This window comes from Lonchura striata, chromosome 11, assembly GCF_050655825.1.
Source record: "Lonchura striata isolate lonStrDom1 chromosome 11, ASM5065582v1, whole genome shotgun sequence".
Classification (NCBI taxonomy): domain Eukaryota; kingdom Metazoa; phylum Chordata; class Aves; order Passeriformes; family Estrildidae; genus Lonchura; species Lonchura striata.
Genome location: NC_140713.1, coordinates 2,305,863 through 2,333,364, shown reverse-complemented (window position 1 = coordinate 2,333,364; position 27,502 = coordinate 2,305,863). Strand labels below are relative to the sequence as shown.

General features: G+C 43.9%; 2 long non-coding RNA genes across 3 annotated transcripts in view; one reads left to right on the top strand and one right to left on the bottom strand.

The window, feature by feature from the left end:
* Positions 1-27,184, top strand: part of LOC146766340 (uncharacterized) — a 54,925-nt gene extending 27,741 nt beyond the window's left edge. The window contains exons 1-2 of one of the 2 annotated variants that reach the window (XR_014957784.1): positions 22,943-23,082; positions 23,380-27,184. This is a non-coding gene — a long non-coding RNA (uncharacterized LOC146766340). Of the gene's footprint in view, positions 1-22,942; positions 23,083-23,379 lie in introns of those variants that run through there. The other variant, XR_014957783.1, reaches the window with a different exon arrangement.
* On the bottom strand, positions 21,124-22,720 carry LOC146766341 (uncharacterized). The gene is made up of 2 exons (XR_014957782.1): positions 22,582-22,720; positions 21,124-22,222 (listed from the first exon to the last, which is right to left on the bottom strand). It is a non-coding gene; the product is annotated as an uncharacterized LOC146766341 (long non-coding RNA).
* Positions 27,185-27,502: the final 318 nt, after the last annotated feature.

The window sequence follows — 27,502 nt, the reverse complement described above, 5'->3', positions numbered from 1 at the left end:
TGTTCTTTAGGGCCTTCTCCCTGAAAGGTGATGCTGTGAGCCTGAGCACGAGGGGCTGATGGAACACGTGGAGGTTACAGGACAAAGCTTACCCTTGAATTTGTTCTAAATTTAGGTCAACATCACTGGGACCAGAATAACTTTTAAAGGTTTTAATGCTAAATATTGCTTTCATGTGTGTGAACTTTGCTGCTGGTGGAGGGCAAGCGAAAAGAATCAGAGAATGCTGAAAAATTCCAAAAGGCAAAAGCAAAGCCTATTTTTACTCTATTTCAGTAAACATACTTCAGGCTTTAAACACGGGGTTATTCAGCCACTCTCCTACTCATCACGCACAATAGCATCACTTCTAACCTTTCAGGGGTTCTTGAGTGAGTCACTCAACCTTCCCTTACTTCAGTTTCTCATTTATGAAGGGCATGGAGATAATAATTCTTGTCTACTTCACATGAGTTACAGGGTACAGAGTGCAGGACTTAATTTAAGGATAAATGCCAGTCCTGCTGAAGCCATACAGTCATAAATTGTATGATTTTATACTGATTTTATACTAACCTGATTATCTATTTAATAAATAGTTGCATAGATGTTGGTTCAACAGTGGGATGAATGGCCAGTGTTAGGAATGGCTGCAGAGCTGGAGATGTGTGTGCATACCCCCAGGGTGCTGGGGGCTTTGGCAGCTGTCTGAATGGGTGTCATTATTTTCTAAAAGAAACGTGGCTTGCTGATGTGTTGGTTATGAGTGCCTATATAACTGTAGGAGTTCAGGTATGGGTTTGTAAGAAAAGCTGTGTAGGAAATCCAGCCTGTGAGAAATGGCTCCTCTGTATCCTGCTCTGCAACTCGAGAGTTAATTTTTGACTGTCTGAACATCTTCAAACTTTTTAATGAATGAGGGCGAATCTCAGTCAATTCTGAATCCAATCAAGCATGGCCTTCTTTTGAGCTTCCTAGGACAATTCAATCTTATTTTTGTTTGTGTTCTTTGCTGCTTTAGATTTTAAATGTTTCATAATCATTTCTGGATGGAAGTTTCTGGTCCAGCTTGCTGCCTGCCTGTGTGCTTATCACGTTTGTGATAAGCAGTTTTTGGAAGCTGAAAGCACAGGGGCTCTCTGTGTTTATCCATGTGTGGCAGAGCAATCTGGGGTGTGCTGAGTTTGGGGTCTGTGCTGGGGCTGCAGCCACTTCGAAGCTCTGTGTGCTTGTGTGCTTCCTGGAAAATAAATGGATTTTAGCAAATCCATGAAGACATACTTAATTGGGATTTAATGATGAACTTCCTCTTTATTTGTGTAACAGGCAATAGCAGAAGTGTCATGGTGATGCATTTCCCTGTCTCAGGTCCCCAATCCAGAGTCACTAATGAGGAGATGACGCTCTGTCGCAGACGCTTTCTCTGCACTCCGTCTCTCAGAGCTCCATCCCTCCCCACATTTCCATGCCAAACAGCTCAGTGAGAACCAATCAGGGAATGTGACAAGTGTTGAGAACGTTTCTGTCTGCCTTTGCTGCTCGTCGTGTTTGCAGGATGTCAAATGATATGTGCAGCAATCAGCTCGGCTCATTGTCACTCGGTGGGGGGACAGGAAAACCACACCTGCCTCTCCCCTGCTTTTAGAGCTGAATCAATTGACTAGATGTTTCAAAAGCTATTTAAAAAAAAAAAAAATCATTAGTATTTTCTAAAAAAAAAATAAAAAAATTCTTATTTGCAAGCTTTTCCACCTTCACTCCAAAGTCTAATTTGATGTGTTTTAATGTAACCACTGATGAGCTGGTTATCAGCTGTGTACTCATTTAACCCCTGACTCTAAGGCAGGCTAATGCAAAAGGCAGGTAGTACAGCAATATTATGAAATGAGCACTATCATGAAGTGCATTATTTGCTATTCAAGGCTTGATTTCACAGCTCATTATTTATGTAGGTTCAGCCATACCGAGTTCCCTTGGGCCAGTCTGGTTTCATGCTGAAACAAGAGCAAAGCCAGTCCTCTTATTTGTATATTCTCAGCATCCACCTCCACATTTTTAATTACCTCGTTTGTGTGTTTGTGTGCTGCTCTCCCCTGCCATCCCCTTCGCTGGGGCTGTCTTTTCCAATGGAAGTTCAGTGTCAAGAATAGATTCCAGATGTGGTGTTTCACCACCACTGCAGCACCTCTCCGGGTGTCAGTGCCCCCGAACACGAATGGCTGGGCCAGCGTGGCTCAGGCTCTGTGTCCACATGGCCACGTGTGCGAGGAGAGCCCTCAATGTGCTGCAGGGCTCCTGCAGAGGCTGCCCTGCCTGCAGGTTTTATCAGGAGTACAGTACCTGTGCCTGTGCTCTGGCTAGATCTCTGTGATTAGGGTCTAATCAGGAATTAGTGCTGACTATTCATCATGTATTTTAATAAATTCATACCAAAGTGTTGTAAGTGGGACAAATTGTGCCACACGGGTGGCCTCTGTGTGGATGTCCAAAACTGAACTTCTGACCTCTGGCAGAAGCCTGCTACAGGACAGCTGTAAAGAGTTGTAATGCCTGAATTAGACAAGGGGCACACCCCAAATCCTCCAGGGAGATCTAAGTCAGGCTTACTGATTAGGAGGCACCTGCTGGGCTTTTGTACACAGACTGCAGAGGGAGAACTGAGGCCTTGGGGTCCTGGAAAGCAGAGCAGGGCTTGAAAAAGGAATGTTCTCAAAGTGGTTTTGAAAAGAAGAGAGACCAGAAGGGAGGTCCTGGAGGGAAGATCCTGGATACTGGATATAAGTAGGAGGATGAAGGCCAGGGATGCCCAGGGACCTGGGCCAGGAAGAGAGTCATCTGTGCACAGCTGGAGCAAAAGAAGTTCCTGCTTCAACTCCCACTCCAGAGTGAGGTTGAGACCTGAGATGCAAAGATAACACTGAAGGGAGTGGGGGGAAAAATCTCTGATCCCCTTTTAAACAAACCCCAGAATCCAGATCTGCTACAAGGTTGTGGCTTGCTCTGACTGGTAGCTTCAGAAATGTCCTTTAGTGCATGGTTTGGCTTTGGGGATCTTTGTCACAGCTGTCCCTTGCAATGCACACAGGCAAAGCTCACTGGGGATAACACTCAAGGGCAAAACTCTCTTGGGAGCTCCTGGGAAGCACTCAGCTCTGTTCCATTGCTCTCCTGGATGTTGGGAGGTATCAGTGGTGCCAAGAGGAGAGTCGCCGTATCACACTGCAGGTGTCAAGGACACAATCACTCTAGCAAGGTATTTCCAATAAGCCAGGACTCAGAAAGAGATCCAGACAAATGCTATGATGAGGAACAGAAAGGTTATTAGTCAAAAATATTGGTTTTGAAAGTGCACAACTTTGGAGGGACTACCAAAAGTAAATGTCAGTTGTTTGGCTGTTATACAAGCTACACCATATTTCTTTTGCTTGACAATAGAAAGCTGGGAGAGATGAAATTGTCATTTGTGAGGGAGCTGGGAAATACAGGTTTTCTCTCAGCAGCTTGAGTGATGTTCAGGTATCTCTCATACGAGCACAACTTGTTTTACAGAACAAAACTCTCCTCTGCTGCTTTATTATCAATGTTCTTCCAATATACAATCCTATCTGTGTTATTAGATTAATGTATTATTTTCCTGTTTCTTTTTCTCAGTGCACAGGGAACATTCCTATATTTTATGAGGTTCCCTTGTGCTTTATTCCAATTTTTAAAGATAAAATTTCTGTTGTATAGTTCTAGTTGAAGATATTTTTTATGAAGGATACTGAGGAAGATTAGGGCACCACATTAGTTCTTCCTCTTCCTGGCTTGGATTCTGGACCCAGAGGAAAGAAGGGAGATTCTCTCCCTGCATGGCAAAGGGGAGTGAGTTTGGAGGGACAGCCAAGGCTGTCCATCCTACTTGGCAACTGCTGGGGTTTCTCCCAGGAAACAGAATCAATTTAATCTCCCCTAAGAGGTGAGATAGCTGAATCCTGTGTTTCCTGTTTGTTTTGGAAAGCATTTCTGTCTGAAGGGCCCTTCCAGAGATACTTCCAGGGACAACTTGCAGGTTGTTCCTGTAATTAGATTGAGTGAAACACTTCTGCCTTATAAAATTAATGTCAGGATTATAAAACCTGAATTATAAAACAATCTAAAATTGCTTATGAACAAAGAATTCATTCATATCCTCTCTCATGCAGTAATTTATGTTGTGGAGCTTTCCCATCCAGTTATTTTGGCCAGCTACCTGGAAGAAACCTGGATGTAGTATTGATGGAGAAGTGATATAGTAAGTTGCATAAAGTTTCCCTATGGCACTTTAGGAAGAAAATAAATATTCCAAAGAGGAGAGGTTATGAGTCCCAGTGAAAAACAACACTTTAACCTAACTGCACATACAGGCTGGTAAATATACTGCCTTCTGTCAGGGCAGAGGAACTTGAAATGCATATTAGCTGAATCCATGCCAAGCAGCATGACTGCACTTGGATCCTCTCAGCAGTAGGGAAAATACTACTTCATATCAACATAGATTTGTACCTTTCTTTCATGATGGGGAGAAAAACCCACAACTTGTTTCAAGACCTACTGCTCTGTTTTATATCAGAAATACGAAATGGTGATTGTATGCATTTCAAACCCAGCATAAATTAGAAAGGGGAAATGGTCTAGACACTTTGTGGTATTTGTGGCAATCATGTGCATCTCATTTCTCAAAGAGGTTTATTTAAATTTATGTTTAGCTCTAAAAATGAGAAAAAGTAAGGAACGGTGTCATGCCAGAAGTGCAGCCTGTCAGAGGGGCACTAAAGGATTTTAAGGGCAATTAAACTTCATTCTTTTCTACTCAGAAAAATTCAGGGGAGAGAATTCAGAAGGCTGGCTTATTGTTTCATTTGCACAGAGGAGGGATTGTGGCTGCTTCTCTGTGAGGTTCACCTGTGTGACAGGGAAGCAAACTCCTTCCCCCATGGGCTGAGCTTCGGGAAAGGTGGGCCTTGTGTCCTTTGGGCCTGGATCCAGCAGCAGCCCTCAGAGATCTCCTCTGAGCTGTCCTTAATTTAATTTGGGGTGAAATACTGGGGAAGGGCTTAGGCAAGGATTGTAATTGCTCAGACCATTAAGACTGGAAATAGCTGCTGATGGGAGTTTTCTCCTGTATGGCAGAATTTTGGAATTGCAGTCAGGGGTGCGATAGCCTTTCATTAACATCAGCACCCAGGATAATGCTACAAGTAAAACTGTTGTACTTTATTGCATTCTTGCTGTCATTTAATTGCTTGATAATAGGTTTTTCATAACAATAGAGGCCCATGGAAAGTTGGCTGGATCATTCCCCACTGGTGAATTAACTGCAGCAAAGTTGCCGTTAACAAAGCGAGTTGTTTGGGGAGGTCATTCCGAACAGATGGCCATTACTTAGGGAAAATAGCTCTCGAGCTGGGTCTCATGAGGGAAGCTAAAGTTCCCATTTTTAATATGAACTATATGAAAATGTGCAAAAGGGTTCCCAGGGCCAGGCAGACAAAAGAAGGGCTGTGCTGGAGAGCTTCACAGCGGTGCTGTTGTGAACAGAAGTGCTGGGAGCAGGAACGTGGTGCTTTGCCGTGTTTTTAGTGTGCTCAGATGTATCCTCTTCCCTGGATGACCTTAACCACGAGCAGTCTGCCTTTGTCTCATGGCATGAGCCTGTTTTGCATTGATTCAGAACTCACACAGACTACCACCTTGGAATATTAATATTAATCACTATTAATAAAACATAATGTGCACATGCAAATGTGCGCTTACATATGCAAACATGAGGGTTCAAACATGGTGATGCAAATGTTGAAATTCTGGTGTTTGTTAAATTTGATGTTCAGGAACTCCAATGGGATTTTCTTCTCATGAAAGAGCTTATGTCTCATTTGATCACTCTGGGATGGGTTTGAAGAAAATTAATTAGCTGGAGTGGAGTGGACTATGAATTTTATTTTCATAAGTATCAGACAATCTGTTTTGTAATTTAGTTGTAATTTCCAGTGTGAGGATGGGTACACAAGAGAACAGTGAGTGTAACTGTCATAGTTTTGTTCCTGGAAGGTGAGGTCGAGATAAAATAAGTCTGTTTTCCAGGGAGATTTCTCATAGAAATTGAAGTTGTAGCTGCCAGTCAAATCTCTTTTCCATTTGTGACTCTCAGCTTTCCCTTATACATTTCAATGAATAACAAAAAAAGTTAAAGGCCTGCAGGAGACCATATTGAGCAACAAACTATTTTTAAGGAGCCCTTTTCCCTCCCTCACATGGGTGGGAAATAAATACAATCTCAGCTTCCTAAAGCATTCTAAGATTGCCAGGTACCAAATTTTCCTCCCATAAGAGGCATCTTAACCTCTCAGAGAAGGGCTCTTTTGCTTTTTGGGATTCTCAGACTCTTTTTGTGTTGATAGAAGGAGTTTTTTGGAAGGCATATGTGTGCAGTGCAGTTTTACCTCAGGGAGGGCCGAGGTGGAGGGAAGGTGTCCAGCAGTGTACCTGTCCTGCCTGTGCCTCGGGGGCTGCGCTTTAGAAGATGAGTGTGACTTTTATGGGAATGTTTTTCCATTCCCATTTAATGTAAATCAAACACTGGAACAGTCCAAAGACATCCCCAGGAGCTCTCCCAGGCTGGCCCTGCTTGGGTTGCAGGTGTGTCCATGGAGGTGGAGCTGCCCAGGGCACTGCACAGCTCGTCCCGCCGGGCTGAGGGTGCAGCTCCCTCTGAGCAGCCAGGGAGCTGGGAAGGCACAGCTGGGCTGAGCATTTTCTGGGGCAGGCCAGAAGGCACTGGTTGGTTTGGAAGCTCCCAGGCCTGCAGACAGCAAGGGGATGCCTCCAATACCCGTGGAGGCAAATCTGCTTGAAAGAAAAGCGGTGCTGTGATTTCCAGGTGACTTTTCCCTTCAGGCACATTCGGCTGCTCTCATTTCCACCCTCATAATATAGTGGGGTAGAGACTGCCAAGATCTTTGCCATGGGACACTTCATGTCTTAGGTGAAGTGCAGCAGTGCAGGTTTAGTGCCTAATCATGTCTGAGTAGCAACAACTGAAATCAGAGAATCACAGAATGTTAATAATTTGTTTGTTGTGGGTCTCAGATTCAGTCAAAGAGAGAAACGGAGAGTTTCTACCCAGGCAGAAGCCTGGGAAAGAGTTGGAGAAGAATGTAAATAATTCTTTATCTCTCTTGTTCACATTGTTTACAGTGAAGTATTATCACTGTGCATCAGGCACTCTGCACCAATGGGGTGGGTTGTTTCCACTTCAGGACCAATGGAACTGGTCCTCACAGACCTCTGTATAAAAGAGCAGTGTATTTTGAATAAACAGGAGTTTTACTCTCAGCAGCCTTCTGAGTCAGTCTTCTCATTCCCATCCTGCTTCAACAGTGACAGTTTGTTGGTTTGATTTTTTTTTCTTTTTGTGTTATTACTCGTGGGCTATATCCCTATTTAGCAGGAAACTACACAATCACCCCAAGAGCATCCTCTCTGGTGGGATGCTAACGAGCTGGTCGAGTGATGATGGTTCTCAACAGAGAAACTGCAGTGTGCCAGCCCTTTCCAACACAGGGCAGGGCAGCTTGGGAAAAATCAGTGTAATCACCACACTCAGTACTGAGGGAAGTTTGTAGCTTGCTGTGTGTGCTCTGGAACAAATGACAAGTCTAACACTGGTGAGCTGTTGTGGTCACTGCTTTGGGGATTATGGAATGCCTGCAGTTTGTTCCTCTCTTGGAAAAACATCTAAGTTGTACACATGTAAAACAAATTGAGTTTTTATTTACTTTTTAAAATACAACCATAAAAGTTTATCTATTGTAAATGAATTTGTTTTTAGCCTTGTATTACAGTATTCCTCTACTAAATATAATCAAACAATGCAAAATGTATTCAGAGAGCTAATCATCTGCAGAAATGGCTCAGTGAGTGTTGAGACTGGACCAGAGCTATCAAAGTGAAGTCATGGAAGATAGGGATGCAAAAACCCATTAAATCACTTAATCCTTCAAGCCTCAAATGCAAGGCATTTTCTTGGAAAGAAGGACACATCATACTGAGAAGAATTATTACAGCAGTGGGTACTTTTGTGGTGATTATTTTGTTACACTGATGCATCAGCAATACTGGGGGAGTGCAAGAGCAGGGTGTCACTTGCTCTTGTACAGCCAGGGCTGTGTAACCCTGATGGTCAGGGCTGTGGAAGTGCAAGATTGTGAGGTGGGGAAATGAGCCATGGGATGCCATGTGTGGGGGATGCCAGTCACGAGCTGTGGCTAAAGCAGCTGGATGTGGGGACTCCTCCAGAATGCACTGAAAGTGCTGGAGAGATGCTTAGGGGGCATGGGATCAGACTGGAGATCACAGAGTTTCTCCACAGAATGCTTTAGGCTGGGAGGGACCTTAAAGCCCACCCAGTGCCACCCCTGCCATGGCAGGGACCCCCCCCACTGTCCCAGGCTGCTCCAGCCCCAGTGTCCAGCCTGGCCTTGGCACTGCCAGGGATCCAGGGGCAGCCACAGCTGCTCTGGGCACCTGTGCCAGGGCCTGCCCACCCTGCCAGGGAACAATTCTTTCCGAATAGAATTTATTCCTTCGGTGAGAAGGGGGACTTGCTCTCAGATGAGGAGTTTGGTGGGCATGAGACTTTGGTGGGCACAGATTCTCAGAGGGAGCTGAGTCTTGCTTCAAACTGCCTGGATTTGGCTGGGTTTGAAGTGAGCGCATTTGTTTAGTTTTGTTCTGTGTTTGCAATCCAAACACAGAATCACAGAATGTCCTGAATTGGAAGGGACCCACCAGGACCATTCATCCCAACTCCTGGTGCACAGGAGACCCCCCACAATCCCACCCTGACCTTGAGAGTGTGGTCCAAACACATTTCTAAGTCATTCCCATGTTATGCAAACCTCCTCTATGTTTGTGCACAAAGCAGTGCCTTTAATCAAGTTTTGTTCTAATGGTGGAGAATGTTATTAATAATACACAAAAGCTATTTCAAGTAATTAAAATGAGGAAAAGTGTTATTTTACAATTATGCTGACAGCTTGTCTTTGATCTTGGAACCTTTGTCAAGGTGTGTTAGTAATGCAAATGAATGCCCTCTCATTTATACCTTGGAGTAAAGCTATCATTATGTTTACTAAGCCAAAACTGCCCTGTGAAACTGAAGTACTGTGTTAATTGTACTCCAGAATGGGATTGGTTGGCTTTTCTAACCTTTCTTCCCACTTCTTGTCACTTCTGCATTACGAAGCTCAAGTGGAAAAGGAAGCATGTGGCAAAATGACAACAATTTTTGCAAACATTTGGATAATTTAAAAGGTTAATAAAATCCCAGTGCCCAGGGGGCTGGATTTGTCAGCTTGCAGCAGAGTATGTAGGAATGGAATGTTTGTAGGTGACTTGAGGAGAGCACAGCACTCTTTATGCCTTTCTTGCTCCCCCAGCTTTGCTCAGAGCAGTACAATGTTTGTGACAAGATTTGGCCCCATAGATGCTCAATATTCAGCTGCAGCTTAATACATTCTGAAAAGAAAATTCCTGTTACTTTGCTGTACTGCAGGCAGTGTTTTCAGAGCTGGACATCATACCAGGGTTGCATACACACCCCTGCAGCTCCTGTTTGCCTTCCCTGCTCCTGTCTCCTGAGCTGCCTCCACCTTTCTGACACAGGTGGTGGAGCCTCGGGGACTTTGGGAGCTCCGAGGGAATGGTGCAACTTCTTCAGAAGCTGGCTGGAAATTCCAGCACGAGCTGTGCCAGGGCTGCAGCTTCTGCACTGGCAACACCTGACCTTTGTGATGTGAGGCTCCCTGATACATCCAGCCCTGGCGTAGATTGCATTGATCCTACATGACCCAGCGCTGGGAAGATGCTGATTTTGTTCAGGAAAGGATGCAAGTTTCTGAAAGTTATGTTGGTTGTTTAGGGGTGGCATGAATATGTTACTCAGATCTGCATGTGTTAACTGCAAAGATTTAGTTGTGATGCAGGGCTATTTTTGTAGCCCTTTTTTAAAAAGAAGTATATTTATGATAAAATAGTTGATAAGAAGGCAAATGATGCCCTGCTTGTTTTCCTTTTTCTCTTCTCAGTTTTTTACAGTGAGTGGAAGGCTCTCAGGCGTCTTTGGAGTATGTTTTAAGAGCCATCATTCACGTCATGTCAGGGTTTCCAGGATGTTACAAAATCTAAATTAAGCATGATGGCAACACCACCTGTAAATGACTTTGCTTAGAAGTGAAAAGAAACAAAGCCTGTCCCGTGTGTGCTGTCCTCTGGGGTAATTAACATTTGGGTGAGTGGCTGGGTTTGAGGCTGCTGAAAGCTTCACTCACCTCTTGTGTGTGTTTGTGAGTGCCAGGTGGGATTCCCAGCCCTGCTCCTGCTGCACCAGGTCACCTGGACAAAATCCCCTCAGATGGGTCACAGAGCTCCTGCTGTGGGGCCAGCTGGGAGGACTCTGCCTTGTACCCCTTGTACCCCACATGTCACTGCCTTGCTGGCCAGAACCTCCCAGGCAAGCTCTGCTCCCTGCTGAGCCTTCACAAACAAAATCCTCCTTCTCTCCTCAGCCTCCAGATAGCAGCAGAATACCTGCTGTTGATCAGGTTATTTCTTGGTTCCCCCCCGCCATTATTTATCAGCTGATTCATTCCCCTTCACAATATTAAAAATGTTAATTCCATGTTTGCTAAGTCTCCCGTTTCCCAGCGAGAATAGGACCAAGCTGTTTAATCTTTGCACAAAACCCGCTGCATATTTTTTAGAATTGTTATAATTTTGCTTACTCTGTAACTCACCTCCCAAAACAATTATAAACTCTGTAAACTGAAGCTGTGACAAGCTGTTAATCAGGGATTTGGGTCCTGCTGAGGAAGCCTTTGGTTACTGTCCTTGGAATCTGGGCTTCCTAGGCAGCCTTTGTATTGAGGGTTTGTTCTGGGGGACATGGGGTGAGGATCTTGCAGGGAAAAGCAGCTTGGGCAGGCTCAGAGCAGACAGTGAGGAGTCTCCTCTGAAGTAGGACAGCTCTGATCCTTTAAAACAATAGAGTCCAGCAAAGCACCCTGGGCAAAACCTTTGAAAATTAAAGTTAGACAGGAAAGGAGGGAAATTAAAATGGTCAGGGGCTGTTCCTGTGAGATGCAGCCATTTGGATAGTGGGCTCTCTGGAGGGCTCCAATGATCCCACAGGGGTGCACGTGGACCTGCCTTCTCTCACAGTCTGTGGGAGCTGGGCTGCTCACAAAACCTTGAGTTGGTTTTGTAGGAGTGTTTGTTTGCTTCATCAATGGCCATATTTTATGTGATCAGATGGGAATTTTGAGGAAATAGCTGTCTTTGAAGTGCAGCTAGGGACTTTTAATTTGGGAGCTTGCAACATCTGAAAGAATTTCCTGAGTCCCTCCCATATTCTTGTGTGTTGCCTAAGGTTTTCCCTACTTAAAAAAAACCAAGAAGCATATTTTCAATTGTCTGTTTAAAGTAAAATCTGCAGGTTGCTGCTACCACAATTAGGATGTTTTATTGCTGAAAGGGTGGCTTGTTTTCCTGAGAGAAAACAAGAGGTTTCTCTCAGGAGAGTGAGAGTGTGGTGGAATATCACCCTTTTTCTGGGAGGACAGAGCTGCTGAGTGAAGGATCGGATCCTCTGCCCCTCCCTGGCACAGGCCTAGGAGCTGTGCTCCAGGGACCCGCCGGCATGCAGGAGTTCCTTACATCTGTCCCAGGGGGATTGCTGCAGTGAAGGACAAGTGTAGAAAGAGTGAGTTGTGACTGCTGAACAAAGGAGTGACAAGAGGATAAAAATAGGAGCTGTTTATGCCTGGCTCTGGGAGGGCTGGGGATGAATAGGTGTGTGGGTGATTCCAAAATCCACATCAGACACCTCGTGTGCCATGAGTTAAAGCAGATACATCGCTACCCACAGGGACTTACTTCAAGTGCCTTATATTTGGCACAGTGTGACTTTGGATTACATGAGGAAATGCTAAACATGGAGCTCTTATTGCTCTGCTCAGGCTTGGCAATTATGAAGAATAAAAAATTTACCAGAGCCTAAGCTCTTTAATAGTTATAAACATGGGGAGAATTAAAGGACAGGAAAATTATAGCAACTCAGCTAAACCACTATAATTAAGGCTGAATTGCTTTTATATTGCTGCATTCATAAGTAGAATGTTGAAATAAATAAAAAGTAAAAGCTCAAATATGGTTTCAAGCTTAAATTTAGGTAGGATAAAGCTATTATTTCTATCCATATATCTGTAACTTCCAGTTTCTGTTGTATTCCCCCTGTTCTTAGTGATGATGTCTTTCCCTCCAGATCCAAATATCTCCTGGGCTTCCTCTACTGGGAAGACTGGGCTTGTCCTTGCCTGCAGGCACAGTCCTGTCACACAACAAAAGGCTCCTAAATCACTTGTGTGGGTTTCAAATCCCCTGTGTAATGGAATCAGAGACACTCACATCCTTCACATTCAGAGTGAGACCCAGCAGGCTGTAGGTTTTTGAAGCTGAGTTTGGCTTTTTTTTCTTTTTTTCCTTTTTGGGAGTGTGTGGTTGGTTTGGTTTTAATTTTATGTAATATCACAGAACTACAGAATAATCTAGTTAGAAATGACCCACCAGGATCATGGATCCAGCCCCTGTCCCTGCCCAGAGCCCCAACAATCCCCCCAGGATCATGGATCCAGCCCCTGTCCCTGCTGACCCCCAACAATCCCCCCTGTCCATCCCTGGTGTCCAAAGGCTCCTGGAGCTGCGGCAGCCTCGGGGCCGTGCCCGTTCCCTGGGCAGCCTGGGCAGTGCCAGCACCTCTGGGGGAAGCAGAACCTTTCCCTGCTCTGCAGCCTGAGCCTGCCCTGCCCAGCTCCAGCCGCTCCCTGGGTGCTGCCCTGGCCCAGGGCAGAGCTCAGAGCTGCCCCTGCAGCCCCGGGGGCTCTGCCCTCAGCCCCTCTGCTGCAGCTGACCCAACTCAGTGCCTTCATCCTTTCCTGCAGGCCCTTCCCCATCTTCATGGCCTCTTTTGGAAACTCTAATGGCTCAATATCTTATGTTGCAGTGACCAAACCTGCACTGAGTATTTGAGGTGTTGTTTCACACCCAGAACAGGCACACCTGTGGCCAGCAGATCTGTGGGACTGCTTGTGCATCTTCATCAGCCCCCTGCTAATTACTTTCCAAGCCAGGGCCAGTTTCCACTGAAGCTGAAAGTAACTTAGAGCCTTCAGAAATAGAGTTCCCCAAGTTTAGTGAAATTCTCAGCTCGAGGTGAAGGATTTACATTAAAGCTCCTCCAGGGGGAAAATCCGGCAGAACTCAACCCATGTTGCTTTGGGAAGCAGGGGGTGGATGAGTTACAGCCAGGCACATGGGGGACTTGGGGAACAGCTGGAAGCACGCTGAGAGGAGGTCAGGACACGCAGGGCATGGGGCTTGCTCTTGGTGAGCTTGTTTGGGTCAGCAGGTCTGAAACGGGAATGATTTCCCTTGTGTGCATTTCAAAGGCAGCCTACGGAGAGCAGCTTTCTTCCTGATGAAAACCAGTCTGAAACCTCTGGAAGTGATAAAATATGCAAGAAAACAAAATGGCCTTTGTGGGGAGAATTCTCAGGTTCTATCACGCTTGTGTAGGCAGCAGCAATCTAATCCCAGCTATAGTCTGTATTCTGACACAATAAACTCCACCAGTGGTGCTGCTCGTGTGCTCCCCTGCCTCCCCACTCCATTGCACAAACCACTTCTTTTGGAAACCATAAAGCTGATTTTAAAGGTCTTGCTCACATTAATTTGGAACTCCCCTTAAATTGTATCTTGTGTTATGAAATGACAAAGCCTGGAAGCAGCTCTGAGTGATATTCATGGTAAATTGGTTCCATGACAGAGGGAGCAAGGCCGCCTTTGAGCGCTTCTGTGAGTCCCAACAAACTGAACATTGATCTCAGCATGTTCAGGAGAGGGGGGGAACCCTCATTTCCCCTTGAATGGAAGCAGCAGTGAACCTTTTTTCTCTGCTTCTAAATTCCTTTTCATGTAAGATTTGCTGTCTCTTTGTAACCATCTGCTGCAGTGCTCTGCACTCTGAGCTTGTCTCACATTTCAGGTTTTCTCATGTTTGTTTCTGTGGCAGTGGAGAAGAGCTGGAGGATGTGAGCTCTGAAAGTTCACAAAGCAAAAGAGCAACTGAGGCAAAGGACATCCCAGTTTAAGGGAATTTAAAATTTACTGTTAAAAATGTATCTGGTTAAAAAATCCTGAGCACTTCAAATGTAGTTATCAGGCTGTTGTCTCCACCATCTTCAACATCTTCACTTAACCCTAAATGTAACCACAAGCCATGGTGTCCCTGGCTTGTTGGCAGCTGGAAAGTGGATGTACATCTCTAAACTTAGCATTTTTAAGAATGATAAACTGTTTTTGATTTATAACATAGGACTGTGCTCTGAAATAAGTTTTGGTAATTCTGACAGGACTTTCCCACAGGAAGGTAAATTTTAGCTCACAGCTTGTTAAGTGGAAGATAATCTAAATTTTCAAGGGACAAGAACATGTATAACCTAATTTCTCTATAATGTTAAGCCAGAAGTTGGGTTGGAGGGTATCTTTCTTTGGATGTAGGGACAGCAGGAACAGGCTTAAACAGATTTTTTATAGGATTAAACAGGTAGGCATAGTAAATTAGGGTGTTTTGTAGAACTCTGAACAGCATGCTTTAATTCACTTTTTATATGCAGTAGGCTTTTGGCATCAAATCCTTTTTATAAGTTTTATTTTAAGTATAGATAACATTTCTGTGTCATATTTTTAGGTTGGTCAGTCTATTCCAGAGGTCCACAGCTGGAGTCATTGGGCTTTTACCCAGCAGGGCTTTTAGACTTGTCCAGTGCCCACTGAAATGTGATGTTGTGAAGACAAAGCCATTTTTAGGTGCCTTTGAGCTGTTGAAATGTTTCCTAATTCTGCCTCTGTATAATTACATGTCTGCCAGAGTTTGGGGATTCATATAGCTAAAAGCAAAACTGATGTCTGAAAATCAGAATGATCATTTGGGAACCCCCAGCCAGTGCCAGACTTGGGGGGCTGCTGCTGCCCCCTGAATGGAGTTTGGGGTGTGGGCAGGGACTGCTGGGGCATCTTTGGTGCATTTGTCACCAAGTTCTGTGTCTTTGGAGGAGCAACAGGAGCAGCCACAGGTCGTCCTGCTGCAGAGCCTTGGGCTGAGACAGTCTGAGCTCAGCCTGGGAGAGTGGCTTGGTTTGTTTTGTTAAGAAATATCAATATGATAGTTACTAAATGACCAGCAGAAAGGAGGAATGTCCACAGGACTGTAAGTGAGGATTGGAAGGGATAGCAGATTTAGAACAAAACTCTACAAGCTCTAGATTATTACTAGAAGGTTCTATAAATATGATCTCTCTGCAGAGAAATTTCAGAAATCAGCAATCTTGTTTAACTTCTGGGATTTTGCTCTAAGAGAAACAAAGGCAGCAGATGAATGCCAGGGGTGCAAATTTTAAAATGGGTGTGCATATCCTGTACTCCTCACTGCTTCAGGTTTGAGACCTCCCAGCTGATGAAAAGCTACTTGAGATGAGTTCCTTGATGAGGTGACAGGGCTGAGATAAAGCCTGCACAGACTCCAGGGAACACAGATCCATGCAGAATCTTTCCCTGGCATTGACCAGTAATTCATATCGAAAACTGTCAGTTTTGCTGGACATTTAATTTCTTACAGGAAATATTTCATCATTAAATTCCATTAAGCTTAGAGTAACTTAAAGTAGTCCAGGAACAGAGAAATGAAATGAGCATTTACCCAAAGGATCACCAGTTCTGCCTTCACTTAATTTTGTGCAAAATGTAGTATAAAATTCCAAAAAAGAGTTAGCTGTAGATGGGATTTGATGCCCAAGTAGGATAATTTTGAATTATGACTTGTGCTAAAAAAATAAAAAGTCCTCTTCAGATGTATGACAAGAGAGAAAATGGGGAGATGTGCTTATTATAGTCAAGAACTGTGATAGATAGGCATCAGTGATTCCATTTGTTTTATATACTTGCTTGTCATTTTAATGGTTTATTATCAGGGATCCAGTCAGAATTGGCAATAAAAAGAGTGTAGTTTTACTTTGATTCAAAGTCTGCAGCAGATATGCCAGCAGAAAGGATAAATAAGGCATGGAAAATATGCTGTTAATATGGGAAATACAAGTAGTTCTAAGCATATTTCATATGCTTTGTCTTTATTTTGGTTTCAAATAGAGTGTTGAATGCACTAAAATTACTAAGTTATAGTGAATAGTACCTTGAATATGGTTTGAAATATTCCATTCTAGAGCAAACCTGGGTTTGTTCTTGTAAATCTATTCTTATAAATAATTTTCAGAGAAAGAGAAAAAAAAATATGGTCCTTTCTGATTTTGTGTACTTTACAGGAAAGGAGGATTTTTTTTTTTCTCTAAGAACCTCGTTGCTATTCACTGCAATTGTGCACTTGAGGAGAGGAGATACCCTGGGGATTTTGTGGCATCAGGTCTATGTGTTGTTCTGTTCTTCAATGGCCAAACACTGTGTGCAAGTGAGAAAATGAAAAGTGACTAAACACAGTTCAGTCTTTTTGATGCCAAAAATCTGTTGGCTGGCTAAGCAGTGGGATGAGGAAAGGTCAGCTGGCCCTGGGTCAGGCAATTAAGCTGTGCCCTGGTTTTGGGTCACTCTTTCTGTCTAACTTAGGAGTCTTACATGAGAAGATCTTGATTAAAACACTTCCAAGTAGAGTAGTTTTTTGTACAGTGGATTCTGTGCCTCAGGTTGTCTTTCCTAACATCTATATTTTTCTCATTTTGGGAAGAGAAAGCAAAATACTGAGTTCAGCAAATTTAAGCACTGTGTTTACAATTTTAAGCAAGTGTAGAAGTGATAGGGCTGAAATGACTCTTCTCTGGACTTGCTGGATCTGGGTCACTTGCACTCCTGCATGTTCCTGCTAAACTGCTCGGCTCTTTGACCTCTTCCTTTTCTTTTATATTCACTAAGGATATAGGAAAAGATCCCTATTTCTTTTAAGAAAGGTCTAAAAAACCCCAACCCTTAAAACCCTGAAAAGTCTGTATCCTGCATGGCACCACCTGGTACTTTTACTTGAGACAGATCAATCTGCACACCATGGCAGGGAAGAGAAACCAGCTTGCTGTGTTTCACTCAGCAGCCCAGCACAAACCTGATGGGAAAATCCATTGCAAGAAAGAATCCATCTTGGTTTTACACAAAAAGCTGCTCTCAGCCATTGATCCGGAGCTCCAAATCAATGGGTTCGTGTGGGAGATCTGCAGGGTCCTGAGCCTGGCGGGCAGGTGAGCCTGGTGCTGCTGCAGTTCAGTGATGTCCCCAAAATCCACAGGGCAGGATCAGCTCAGCAGTGGGGAAAACAGCAGCAAAACTCAGAGCAAACCCAGGAGGGCGTGGAGTGCAGGGCTCATTAGCAGGCCAGGCAGGTACAGTGCAGGTACTGCTGGCATGGAAATCTGCTGAGGGAGACCTTGCTGCTACCCTCTGATTGCAGGTGCATCTGTATGACTGCCTGCCTGGAAGTTCCCAGACAAAATGGAAAAATATGTTCAGTGCAAGAAAATAGAAAAGCAAGTTTCTCTTTCCAGGAGACAGGTTCGTGGATGGACCTCCTGATCTTTCTGAAAAAATGGGTAACAGCTGGAAAGAATGTGTGACAGAGGTTTGTGGGGGAAAAGGAGACTAAAAGGAGAGACAGGGGAGGATTTTTGTGGCTTCAAAAGGGAGGAAGAGCTGAACTAGTCAGCAAAATTCCACAGTAAAGCATGTTAGAGAGGCCAGGTGTTGCCATTGCCCTCTGGTGTGTGTTCTCATACAGACACAGCCTTGCAGGTGGCAGGTTTGTTATACAGCACCAGCAGAGCTTTTGCAGCTAAATTGTGCTGGATCCTTCCTGTGCTGGATCCAGGTCCCCAAATCCTGATCCTCATTTTCAATCATCCCTTGGCCTGAGTTGGCTACAGCTTTCTTTGTGGGTCTGGCTGAATTTCTTCACCTGTTTCTTTTTCTCTGCTTGGAGTCCTGGTCTGGAGAGATCTGAGATCCATCATATAGGATCTGGGACTTTTGGACAACAAATTGTGTCTGACTGGATCAAATCGAGGTCTCTCAAGGCCTGGGCTTATTTAGACCACTTGGGAAGATGAATTAGCAGTGACGTATCCAGGACATTTTGGAGTGACTGCCTGTGCTCAATAAACATGACATCTTCTGACCATGGCAGCAGCCCATGGACATGAGAGCTGAAGTGCCCAGACATAACTCAAGCCACAGTTCAGTGCTTAAGTACCTGTTCAAACACCCTGAAGAGCTTATGAGCAATCATTCACACTTGCCACCCCCAGGACCCTGAGATTTACCACTCCCCTGTTAGGGAATGTATTTGAAGGTGACTGAGGGCCCCAGGCTCCCACAGACTCTCCAATTTAAGAGTGCTGCCTTATGTGAGCATCTCTTTGAACAGGAGCCATCAATACCTCCTGCCTTGCCTTGTCCCTGCTCTGGGTGTGGGTCTGCAGTGGGGCCATCAGCTTTCATGTAGGCAGATTTTCCAGGCTGTTACACTGAAGTAGAAAAGATGAAAGTTGGTTTTCAACGCTGCCTTAGGAGGCTGCTCTCTGTCCCTTGTGTTGTTCAAGACTACCTGCACTGACTGGAACTGTGAAATGGTGTGGAATGGAGAGCACTGGCATGAGTACAGACAGAAACACCTCCAACCTGCCTGGGTGGGATTGCGTTTCCAAATCAGAGGAGGAGGCAAAGGGCTGTGCATCAGGGAGGAAAATGGCTCTGGGTTTAAAAGCAGTTCATCACTTCACTCTGCCCAGTGGAGGGGATATGCAAAACCTATCAAAAGCAAAATATCAAAAGCTCAGGAGAATATCAAGCTCAGGAGAAAGTAACTACTTCTGCTTTGCTGTTCCTGGAAGTCCTGACCTCTTCTCTCTCTCCCCTCAGCCCCAAGGGCTCTTTCTGTTCTGCTCTCTGTTGCTTTTGAGATCTCAGAGGCAACCTGTGTGAGGGAAAAGGGTAATTCCAGGAGAAGGGAGGCCAGTTCTGCTTGGTGGTATCTGGAGCCCATAGCAGGGCCTTCACCTGGAGCCTTTCTTTGTTTTTTGGATCCGCTCCCGTTCCTTGGGGTTTTTCTGCTGAATGTTGAATGCACTGGATGGTGCCACTCAGTTGGCCATGAGCAGAGGGCTGAGCAGTGTTCACATGTGCAGGAGGGTCCAGGACAGCAGCCCCTGCAGCCAGGGAGAAGCAGGAGCACCCTCTGCAATGGGTGTGCTCTCACAGCCTGCAAGGAAGGGCAGCCTCAGCCTTGTGGAGATAAGGATGCTGCTGGAGGGGCTGAAACTACCTCACACGAAAATGGGAACTGGTATCCAGGGCCAGGGCAGTAATGCTGAGACCTCTACTTGGGAATAAACCCAAAGAAAATTCCTTGCAAAGCCTTTGAATTGCTTTCACAGTATCCAGAGGCCTGTTCATTTTGCATGTCTGTTTTCTTAGTTATTTTTGATTTTCTGGCTGCAGCTGTTAAAACAGTGGGCTTGTGCATACTTGCTCTCTCTTAGAGTTTGGTCCATACTACAAACATTGTAATTCTGAAAACTGTAATACATTGCAGGCAGAAAAATACCCATGCTAGGGATCCCTGGGTACAACTGGGACCTGTGGCAGCAGGATATTTTATGGTCCTTTTACCTGGGTATACAAGGTACTGATGGGGTCAGCCAAAGGCAGGGTGCTGAAGTCAGAGCATAAGGTATTAATGACTGTGGGTTTGTACTGCAAAGCTGCTTGTACAGCCAAGGAGGTGGCCAGGGAGCTGGTGTCAGGGCAAGGAGCACCTTTTGTCAGTCTGTGCAGAGGGACATGCAGCAATGAGTCTGGGTTTTCTGCCCCTTGGGAGGTGAGCTCCATGCTCAGCCTGCTGCTCCAAGGGCAGGTGACACCTGGGGACAGCTGAGCAGAGCCAGGGCTGGGCTGCTCAGCCTGGGGATGCTCTGGATGCTCAAACCAGGCCTTTTCTCATGGCTTCATTTCCTCCTTCCTCACCCCAACGGAGCAGGGTTTTGGTGGTGGTTGCTTGAACTAAAACAGTGTTTTAGCTACTGCAGTTGTTCTGGGATTGATGTTTTAAGGAAGTATTTGATGTTTTAAGGCAGATTGATGATCATTTCTCTCACGATTCAGCTATATTGTAGAGAATGTTGTCACTTCTCAAGATGACAGTGCTTTGTAAAAGTAGGAAGTTGCTGTTGCCTGTCCCTGCCTGCTGTCCTGGCTGTCCTGGCTCCAAGGCCTGGACATGGGAATTCTGCCTTTCACCACTGTGCCACTCCAAGCCAGCACAGTTTGATTTGCAGCCATGGGAGGAACTGAGGTTTCCCTCCAGTGCAGATCTCTGAAATATGTGTGGGTCAGGTCCTCATTAGTCAGACAGAGGAAGCACAACATCTTAATTAACCAGGGAGTTGTTCATGGTTGTGTGTGCACTGCATGGAAAGTAACATGGTAAAGAAACAACTGTGATGGCAAAAATATTTTATTTATTTATTTACTTTTTTTAAAAAAATTAACCCATCAATTCTGTTGCTTGTTTTGACTGCAAGCTGAAATTGTTGTGATTTTGTTGTTTGTTTGGGTATTTTTTCCCCCTATCAGGTCCCTGGCTGAGAAGTGTTAGATGCTCTGGGTCTGACTGTCAGGCAGCTGCAGCTCTGCCCTTGGCTCTCTGGTTGTGTGTTTGCCCACAAGGGTCAGGGATTTCCAGCAGCTGGTGGGAATCTCGGCTGCATGAGGAATACAGGATGAGGCGCAAATTCCAGAGTTTTACCTTGTTTATCTAAGAGGGAAAACAGGAACTAAGAGGAAAACAAGAAGGTTTTATGAGCTCTGAATGAAAATGCCAGTATTGCATCTTCCCATGAATTGCTGTCTTTCTGCCTGACTCCTCACCTATAGGACTGGGACATTTCTGATTTTCAGTGTTGTAAGAAGCAGCATAATTATGATAGAATCACCCAATTACCTCATCACTCTGCAAAATAATGATTTCCAGGTATTTTATTCAGCTTTGGGACAGGGAGAGCATGGCACAGCTGGCACCTCCTTGGCAGGAATCCTTTGGAGATGCATTGCTTTCTTCGGTGCTCCTCTTATAACCTCTGCTTGCTGCCTTTGATGCTGATGTTCTGGTTTAATAGGACTCATCCTTTTACTGCAGGAACATCAGAGTGCTGTGAATAAGAGTTTGCTCTGCTTTAGTTTCTTCTTGCTGTCAATTGTGGATGCCTTTTAGCTGGTTTATTTTTTTTTCCTTTGGGTTTTTTTTTTTTTTTTTCTTGCTTCCCAATAGAAGATGTGTATCAGGGAGTAGGATCTCTTAAAAGCTTTATTTCAGAATTTAAAGTAAACACTGCTCTTGCTTCCTTTTTCCATGGTTCTGGGAAGCTATGGTAGTTCAACATTAAAATATCCATTAGTGCCATGAACTTACAGACCTGAGTTTCTCTCATCTTTTGAAAACATTACTCATTACTCCATCCTATTAACAGCTGCAGTGTCATTTTTACTCAGGATTATTAATATAATAATATATTTTTTACTTGTTTTTTTTTTTTTGATATCTTTTTTTTTCCCTAGTGTTCTTTCAATAGCCAAAACCTTCTTTAAATTCTATTAGAGGTAAGATAATGACTTGTAGATTTTGATGGCTGAGTCAGTGTATTTCCCCTCCTATTTTTGGAAGAAAGGGATGAAGAACAGCAGTGTCTTGGCTGTCCTCTGGTAACTCTCCCAGGGTGTCTGGAGCAAGGCCAGTCCATGGTGCAAGGCAGGGCAGCTGGCACTGGGGATGTGCATCTCACCCCCATGGCCTCAGTGCTGAATTCCTGAACTCTGGAGCAAAGATGCTCCTGCAGCTCTTGGGTGCTCCCTGCTCCTCATGGAATGTTCTGGTGTCTTCAGGGAGGATTGGTGGAGTTGTTAATGAAGGACTGGAAGAGCAGGAGATCAATCCCCGAGTGCCTCACAAAGCTGAGGTAAAATGGGTGTGAATCCAAGGAATTTTTCTTTACTTCATCTATATTCACTTCCAGTGTTTGTTGTGTCATATCTGCAACCTTCCTCATTTGCTTTTGTGCTTTGAATCCTACAAATGTATTGATTTTTATCATTCAGATATCAATTAATTTCTGTCTCTACACATACCAACAGTTAAATCACTTGACAGATACAATTAATATCTGCTGGGAGAATTTTATTAATCCTTGTTTAAAAAAATAGTTGTATACTTTTACTTTACATATACTTCTCTTGTTTTTAAATTTGTGTTTACAAAAGAAAAGAAAATGTTTTTGAGTTTTGGTGGGAGAAAAAATAAAGGGTAAAGAATGGTGGGCATAGTTACTAGACCAGCCTGCTCAGTTCTCTAAAACTCTGCACCAGTGTCCCTGAAAAATAAAAGATGAAAACAAAAACCATAAAACAAATAAATCTGAGAGCACAAACCAGATATTTAATAAAGCCATGTTGACACTAAACATAAGCAGTTATGATGCAGTCTGAAGAGAGTGAGCAAAAAAAACATTCAGAGCACAACTGTTGTGTTTCCTAGTGGGATCAGGAGTTCTGTGAGAGTGGGAATTGCCAGTTTTACTCTGGGCTGTTTCCACTGGGGTTTCCTCTGAGCTGGTGCTCCAGATTTACACCCACAATTAAGGGCAGGTGGAATTTATGGCTGTTTGATTAGGCTGTTGCAAATGTTTAGCTTTGGGCTGGTTTAATGAGCTGGCTCAGGTAATGAATCAACTGTGCCATTCTTCACAGGGGCAAAACTTTGGGATGTGACTGGCAAGTGCAAAATGTGTGTTTGAAGGTCACACAGTAACTATATAACCCAGGACTTCTAATTTAATGAAGAATGATGCTTTCCTGGCTTAAATCCTTGCAATGGAAGGAGCTTTTGCTCCTTCTTTTTGAATAGGAGAAGACAGCATGATGCATCTCTAGGTAATGCTGAATTTCTACATTTTAAATGTTTGTTAAAAGATGCATTGAAATAAAAGCAGGAGTGTTTGCATTCCCAGTCACACCCAGAGGGGTAGGGAGGTCTGGGGTCCCACAGCAGCTCGTGGTGATAATGTCATGTCCAGGTGTATTACACCAGGGATATTACAGTTAAGAGCAGCCCACAAACCTTACAGGAAATTAATCCAGCAAATATATTCTTTCAGGGCTATCAGCTCATCTGAAGTAGCATCAAAACTCAGCCTATAATATAATCTATTCAACAATTGTTTCTTTCAGGCTTACAAGGAGCATCCTGTCCCAGAGGAATGCTCTGCATAATGAAAGACCTGCCTGGTGAGAGATATTGGATGGGCAGTTCAGCTGCTGCTTGGGAAGAGACAAACTACATTTGGCATAAAAATGAGAGCAGCAAATTCCTCTATATGTATCTATAAATTGCCAGGCATGATTCATCAGCTGAGAGGACTGGAATTTTTGGTGGTAATGAAATCTTGCAGAGTCATACATTTATCAAACTCTGCTGCCTGATGATTGATAGCTTTCACAGAAGAATCAAAGTGAGCAGCCCTTGCTGTGGCTGAAATATTCTGCCCTCCAAAGAGATGTCCTTCTTCCTAAGGTTGCTAATCTGCCATCTCCTTCCCTCCCTGAAAAAGGAGCAAACACATTCCTTGTGCCAGCAGAGAGCTCTGTGAAGGCTGCCTCAGACACTGAATGACTGAAAGCACTGGTGGAACCCCTGTGCCACAGTGTGAACTTGCCACCAAAGCAGAGAAATGATTGCTTGGTACTTGAGCCTGCTGAAATGCAGTTCTTCCTGTCTGGATATCACTGTGATGTATTCCCAGCAGAATATTAAACAGTTAATCTGAACAGAGATGCTGCATCCTTGCAGGAAATCTGTAATGGTCGGTAATACAAAACAGAGTATTTTCACTGGGTTTTGAGACTTACTCTTCTGTATGCAAAATGGTAGAACAAGCAGCAGTATCTTCCTTTCCTTTTTATTCCTAGACTGTAATTGAGGATTTTGGTTCTATATCACAGGGATAAATTGGGGGAAAATAGAAACCATTGCTTAAAACAATGGAGGCGAAAGAATAGAGAATTCCTTGGTGCACTTTACAGTCTTCAGTTGCTTGGATTAGAAGACTCTTAAAAAACCTAGAATCAGTTTGCTTTAGACAAGAGACATTCTCTGGAGGTTCATTGTTCCACTGCTACCAATCTGCAGTAAAAGGAAACTTCTGTGATGAACTTACAAAATTGCCTGAACAAACCATTCTGAGTGGAGCCATTTCTTTACTTTCTGAAGGAACATAAGCAGCATGGAAGAGTGCAAATGCATTTTGGAGGGGCTGATGGAAAACACTGACAGTAAAATCTGGAAGGCTTAATCATGGCAAAACCCACTGATTTCTACCTTATACATTCTTTCAAAAAACTATTGCAGTTTGTGTTTGGGAAATCCCCAAGTGGTGGTGGTGATAGTGCTGCAGAGCAGGAGTTAATCCATGACAGCACTGAAGTTCAGGGGGCTTCCACCTATCCAGGCACAGTCAGAATATTTGTGTGACAGTCATTAAGAACTGTTTAAAGTCCATTGACTATTTCACGTGCACATCTTTTTGTGGTCAAAGTAATGAAAATATAGAGACTACTCTGATAATTTGTGACTTTGACTTTAAAAAAGCCCATCTAATGAGTTTTAGCCACCTCATTATATGCTCTTGTGATGTGGCGAGCAAATATTGCTAATCAGCTGCTGGGGCTAAACATTTTCGATCATGGGCAATTGAGATTGAGGCTTATTTAGTTCACCATTAGGTTGGAAAAGCATTTTTCTGTGGAGTAATTAATTGTCTGCATCTGTGAAATTGGATTAATACAATGGTTTAATTGACTCCCAAACAAATTCCTTGTTTGAGATGCTCCCTTAAATACAAGCTAGGATGTGCCCAGATTGGAGTTCTCATGTTTGGGGGAGCTGAATTTGCCAGAATTGATGATACAAGTTGGTTAGTTACTGAAATTGAGCTAGATGAATTTTTAAGTGATGTGCAAAAAGCTGCGGGTTAAATTCTGCTTTGTGCTGAAGCTTTCTGCTGAATTGTTAAAGGTTTATGCTATAAATATGGTGTCTTAATAGCCACTTTCCCCCCCTTAACTCACCTGAAAGTTATTGTATATTAAGATGCTGACTTCTCCGAGTACCTTGATACTTCCTGCAGGGGAGTTATTGATGCATTTTGACAGCTTTTCAAACAGGTTGTCTGTGTGAAACAGAACTGTACAAAATGTAGCCTTCCAGACGTTAATGTGTAATTTGTCATTGCAGGAACAGTAAAACAAGCCTGGAATGTGTCTCATTTTTTGAGCAGCAAATTAACAGAAAAAAGGAAAAAAAATCATCTCTCTGTGAGCTACTTGTTGCTTCTGGCACAGAGGAGTCCTGGGGAGAGCCGTGAGCTCCAGGGCTCAGTGGGGTGTTGGAGCAGCAGGAGTGGCTGAGCGTGGGGCTGGGGACAGTGACAGTGACAGGCTCCTCTGGTCTGCTCCTGGAACAGCTTCTGACCAGCCACCCAGCCTCCCCAAGAAGTGATTTTCTTTTTTCTGTCCTGTTCTCTCTGTCCCTTGGGCTCCTGCCTTGCCGTGGCTGTGCTTGCTGCCGAGGAGGGATCCCAGCAGGAATTGTGTCCCCAGGAGCCATCGCAGCTGAGAGCTCCAGTGCCCACATCCTCCTGCCCTTCATGTCCTTGGCTCAGAATTAACTGTAACAGGAATCCCATGTGTAAGCTAAAATACTGTCAATATTGAATATTTTAAAACTGAGCCTGGCATGTTTTTACCCTTATTTCAATGCAAACTATTAAACTCTCTTTCATATAGGGCAATTTTTTGATACAAGGTCAACACAAAAACTCCTCTGATATAAATCCCTGTATGTCTTCTTTTGCTGTAACAACTGTTGTGAGACCTGCTGAAAGTAGGTCTTGATCTGGCATTTAATATTCTAAGAAAATCACAAGATTGTGATTATTAGGTTTGGAAGTTGCCACTGGCTTCACTTTACCAGGATTGATGCTACAGTCCCTAATGAAAGGGCAAATTACAGGCATCTATATGTCAGTGTCCACCAGAGCCTTCCAGATTTTGAGCCCTAGAGGAGGCTGTTTTCCTATCCTGTATGGCTGGTAGCACCCATTTTACCTCCCATATTAGAAGAACAAGAATTCAATTAATGCCTGTCTTTAAGCAACTGGACAGTTTCCAGCCAGTATTTCAGTGTCTGGCTTAAACAAACACTCAACTGGTTTCTTCAATGGCATCAGCAGGGCTCAGTGGCTGCAAAGGAACTCAGCTGTATATTTGCCTTTTATGTAATAAGAAGTGGGTTTAGATTGAGCCACCTCCCTGGAAAGAGAGCAAATTCTGAACAAACAGGTTTCCTAAATTTTATTGGTGTCTCTGCGTGAGACTGGGTGAAGCTGTAATAGAATCCAGACAGTGAGTGGCACAGTAGCAAACCTTCCTCTTCAAAATCCACCCCACCTATCCCCAAAGCTGAATAGTTTAAGAGCTTTGGGCTGGTACAAATTAATTGATCTGAATGGATAAAGGTATTTATAGTAACAGGGAAGAGACTGACTTCCTAGCTGAGGAAAAGAAATAAAACAGTGAGAAGTTTGGAGAGAAAACAGGAAATGTGATGTTTGCACGGATGGTTTGAAAATGTCTGGTGCCCTTTTTACGTTTCTGATGGTTTTGATTTTGGCCATGAAGGACAAGGAGGAGCAATTGAGTATATGTGGGTGCAGGAAGGAGGGGAGACAAATCAGTTAAGGAGAATGTGAAGAAAAAATTAGGAAGAGCGGGACAAAAAAAAAGGAAAGCACCTTATGGAATGAGGAAAAGGGAAACCAGAGTAATTACATGGAGATAGGAAGGAAAATGTGGATAACAGGAAAGGACTAAAGTGAAGAACTAGAAATACCCAAGAAGAAGTAAATGATGAACTATGCTGAGGAATAGCAATGATAAAGAAGAACAAACTTGTTTTTGTGGGGTTTTTAAACCTACATTCACTCGTATCTCTAGTTTATCTTTTAGCTGTTACAGGCAGAAATACTGAGCTCTGAGATTAGTGAAAGTGTGGTTTTAACCTTTTTAAATCTGAATTTATAGCAGGGGAAAGTCTGGCCTCTTGGGTCCTGACTGTGTGCCTGGAGTGGGAGCAGCCCTTTGCAGGGTCAGCACCAGGGGAGGTTGGGCTACAATTCCATGGGATATTTTTTCAGGCTGGTGGATGCCAGTGATGATTTGCAGGTTGATATGCTATGCTATTTTGACACTAGGCAGCTCAGGACTGTCACAGAAACCTTCCCCAGATTTTTATTGT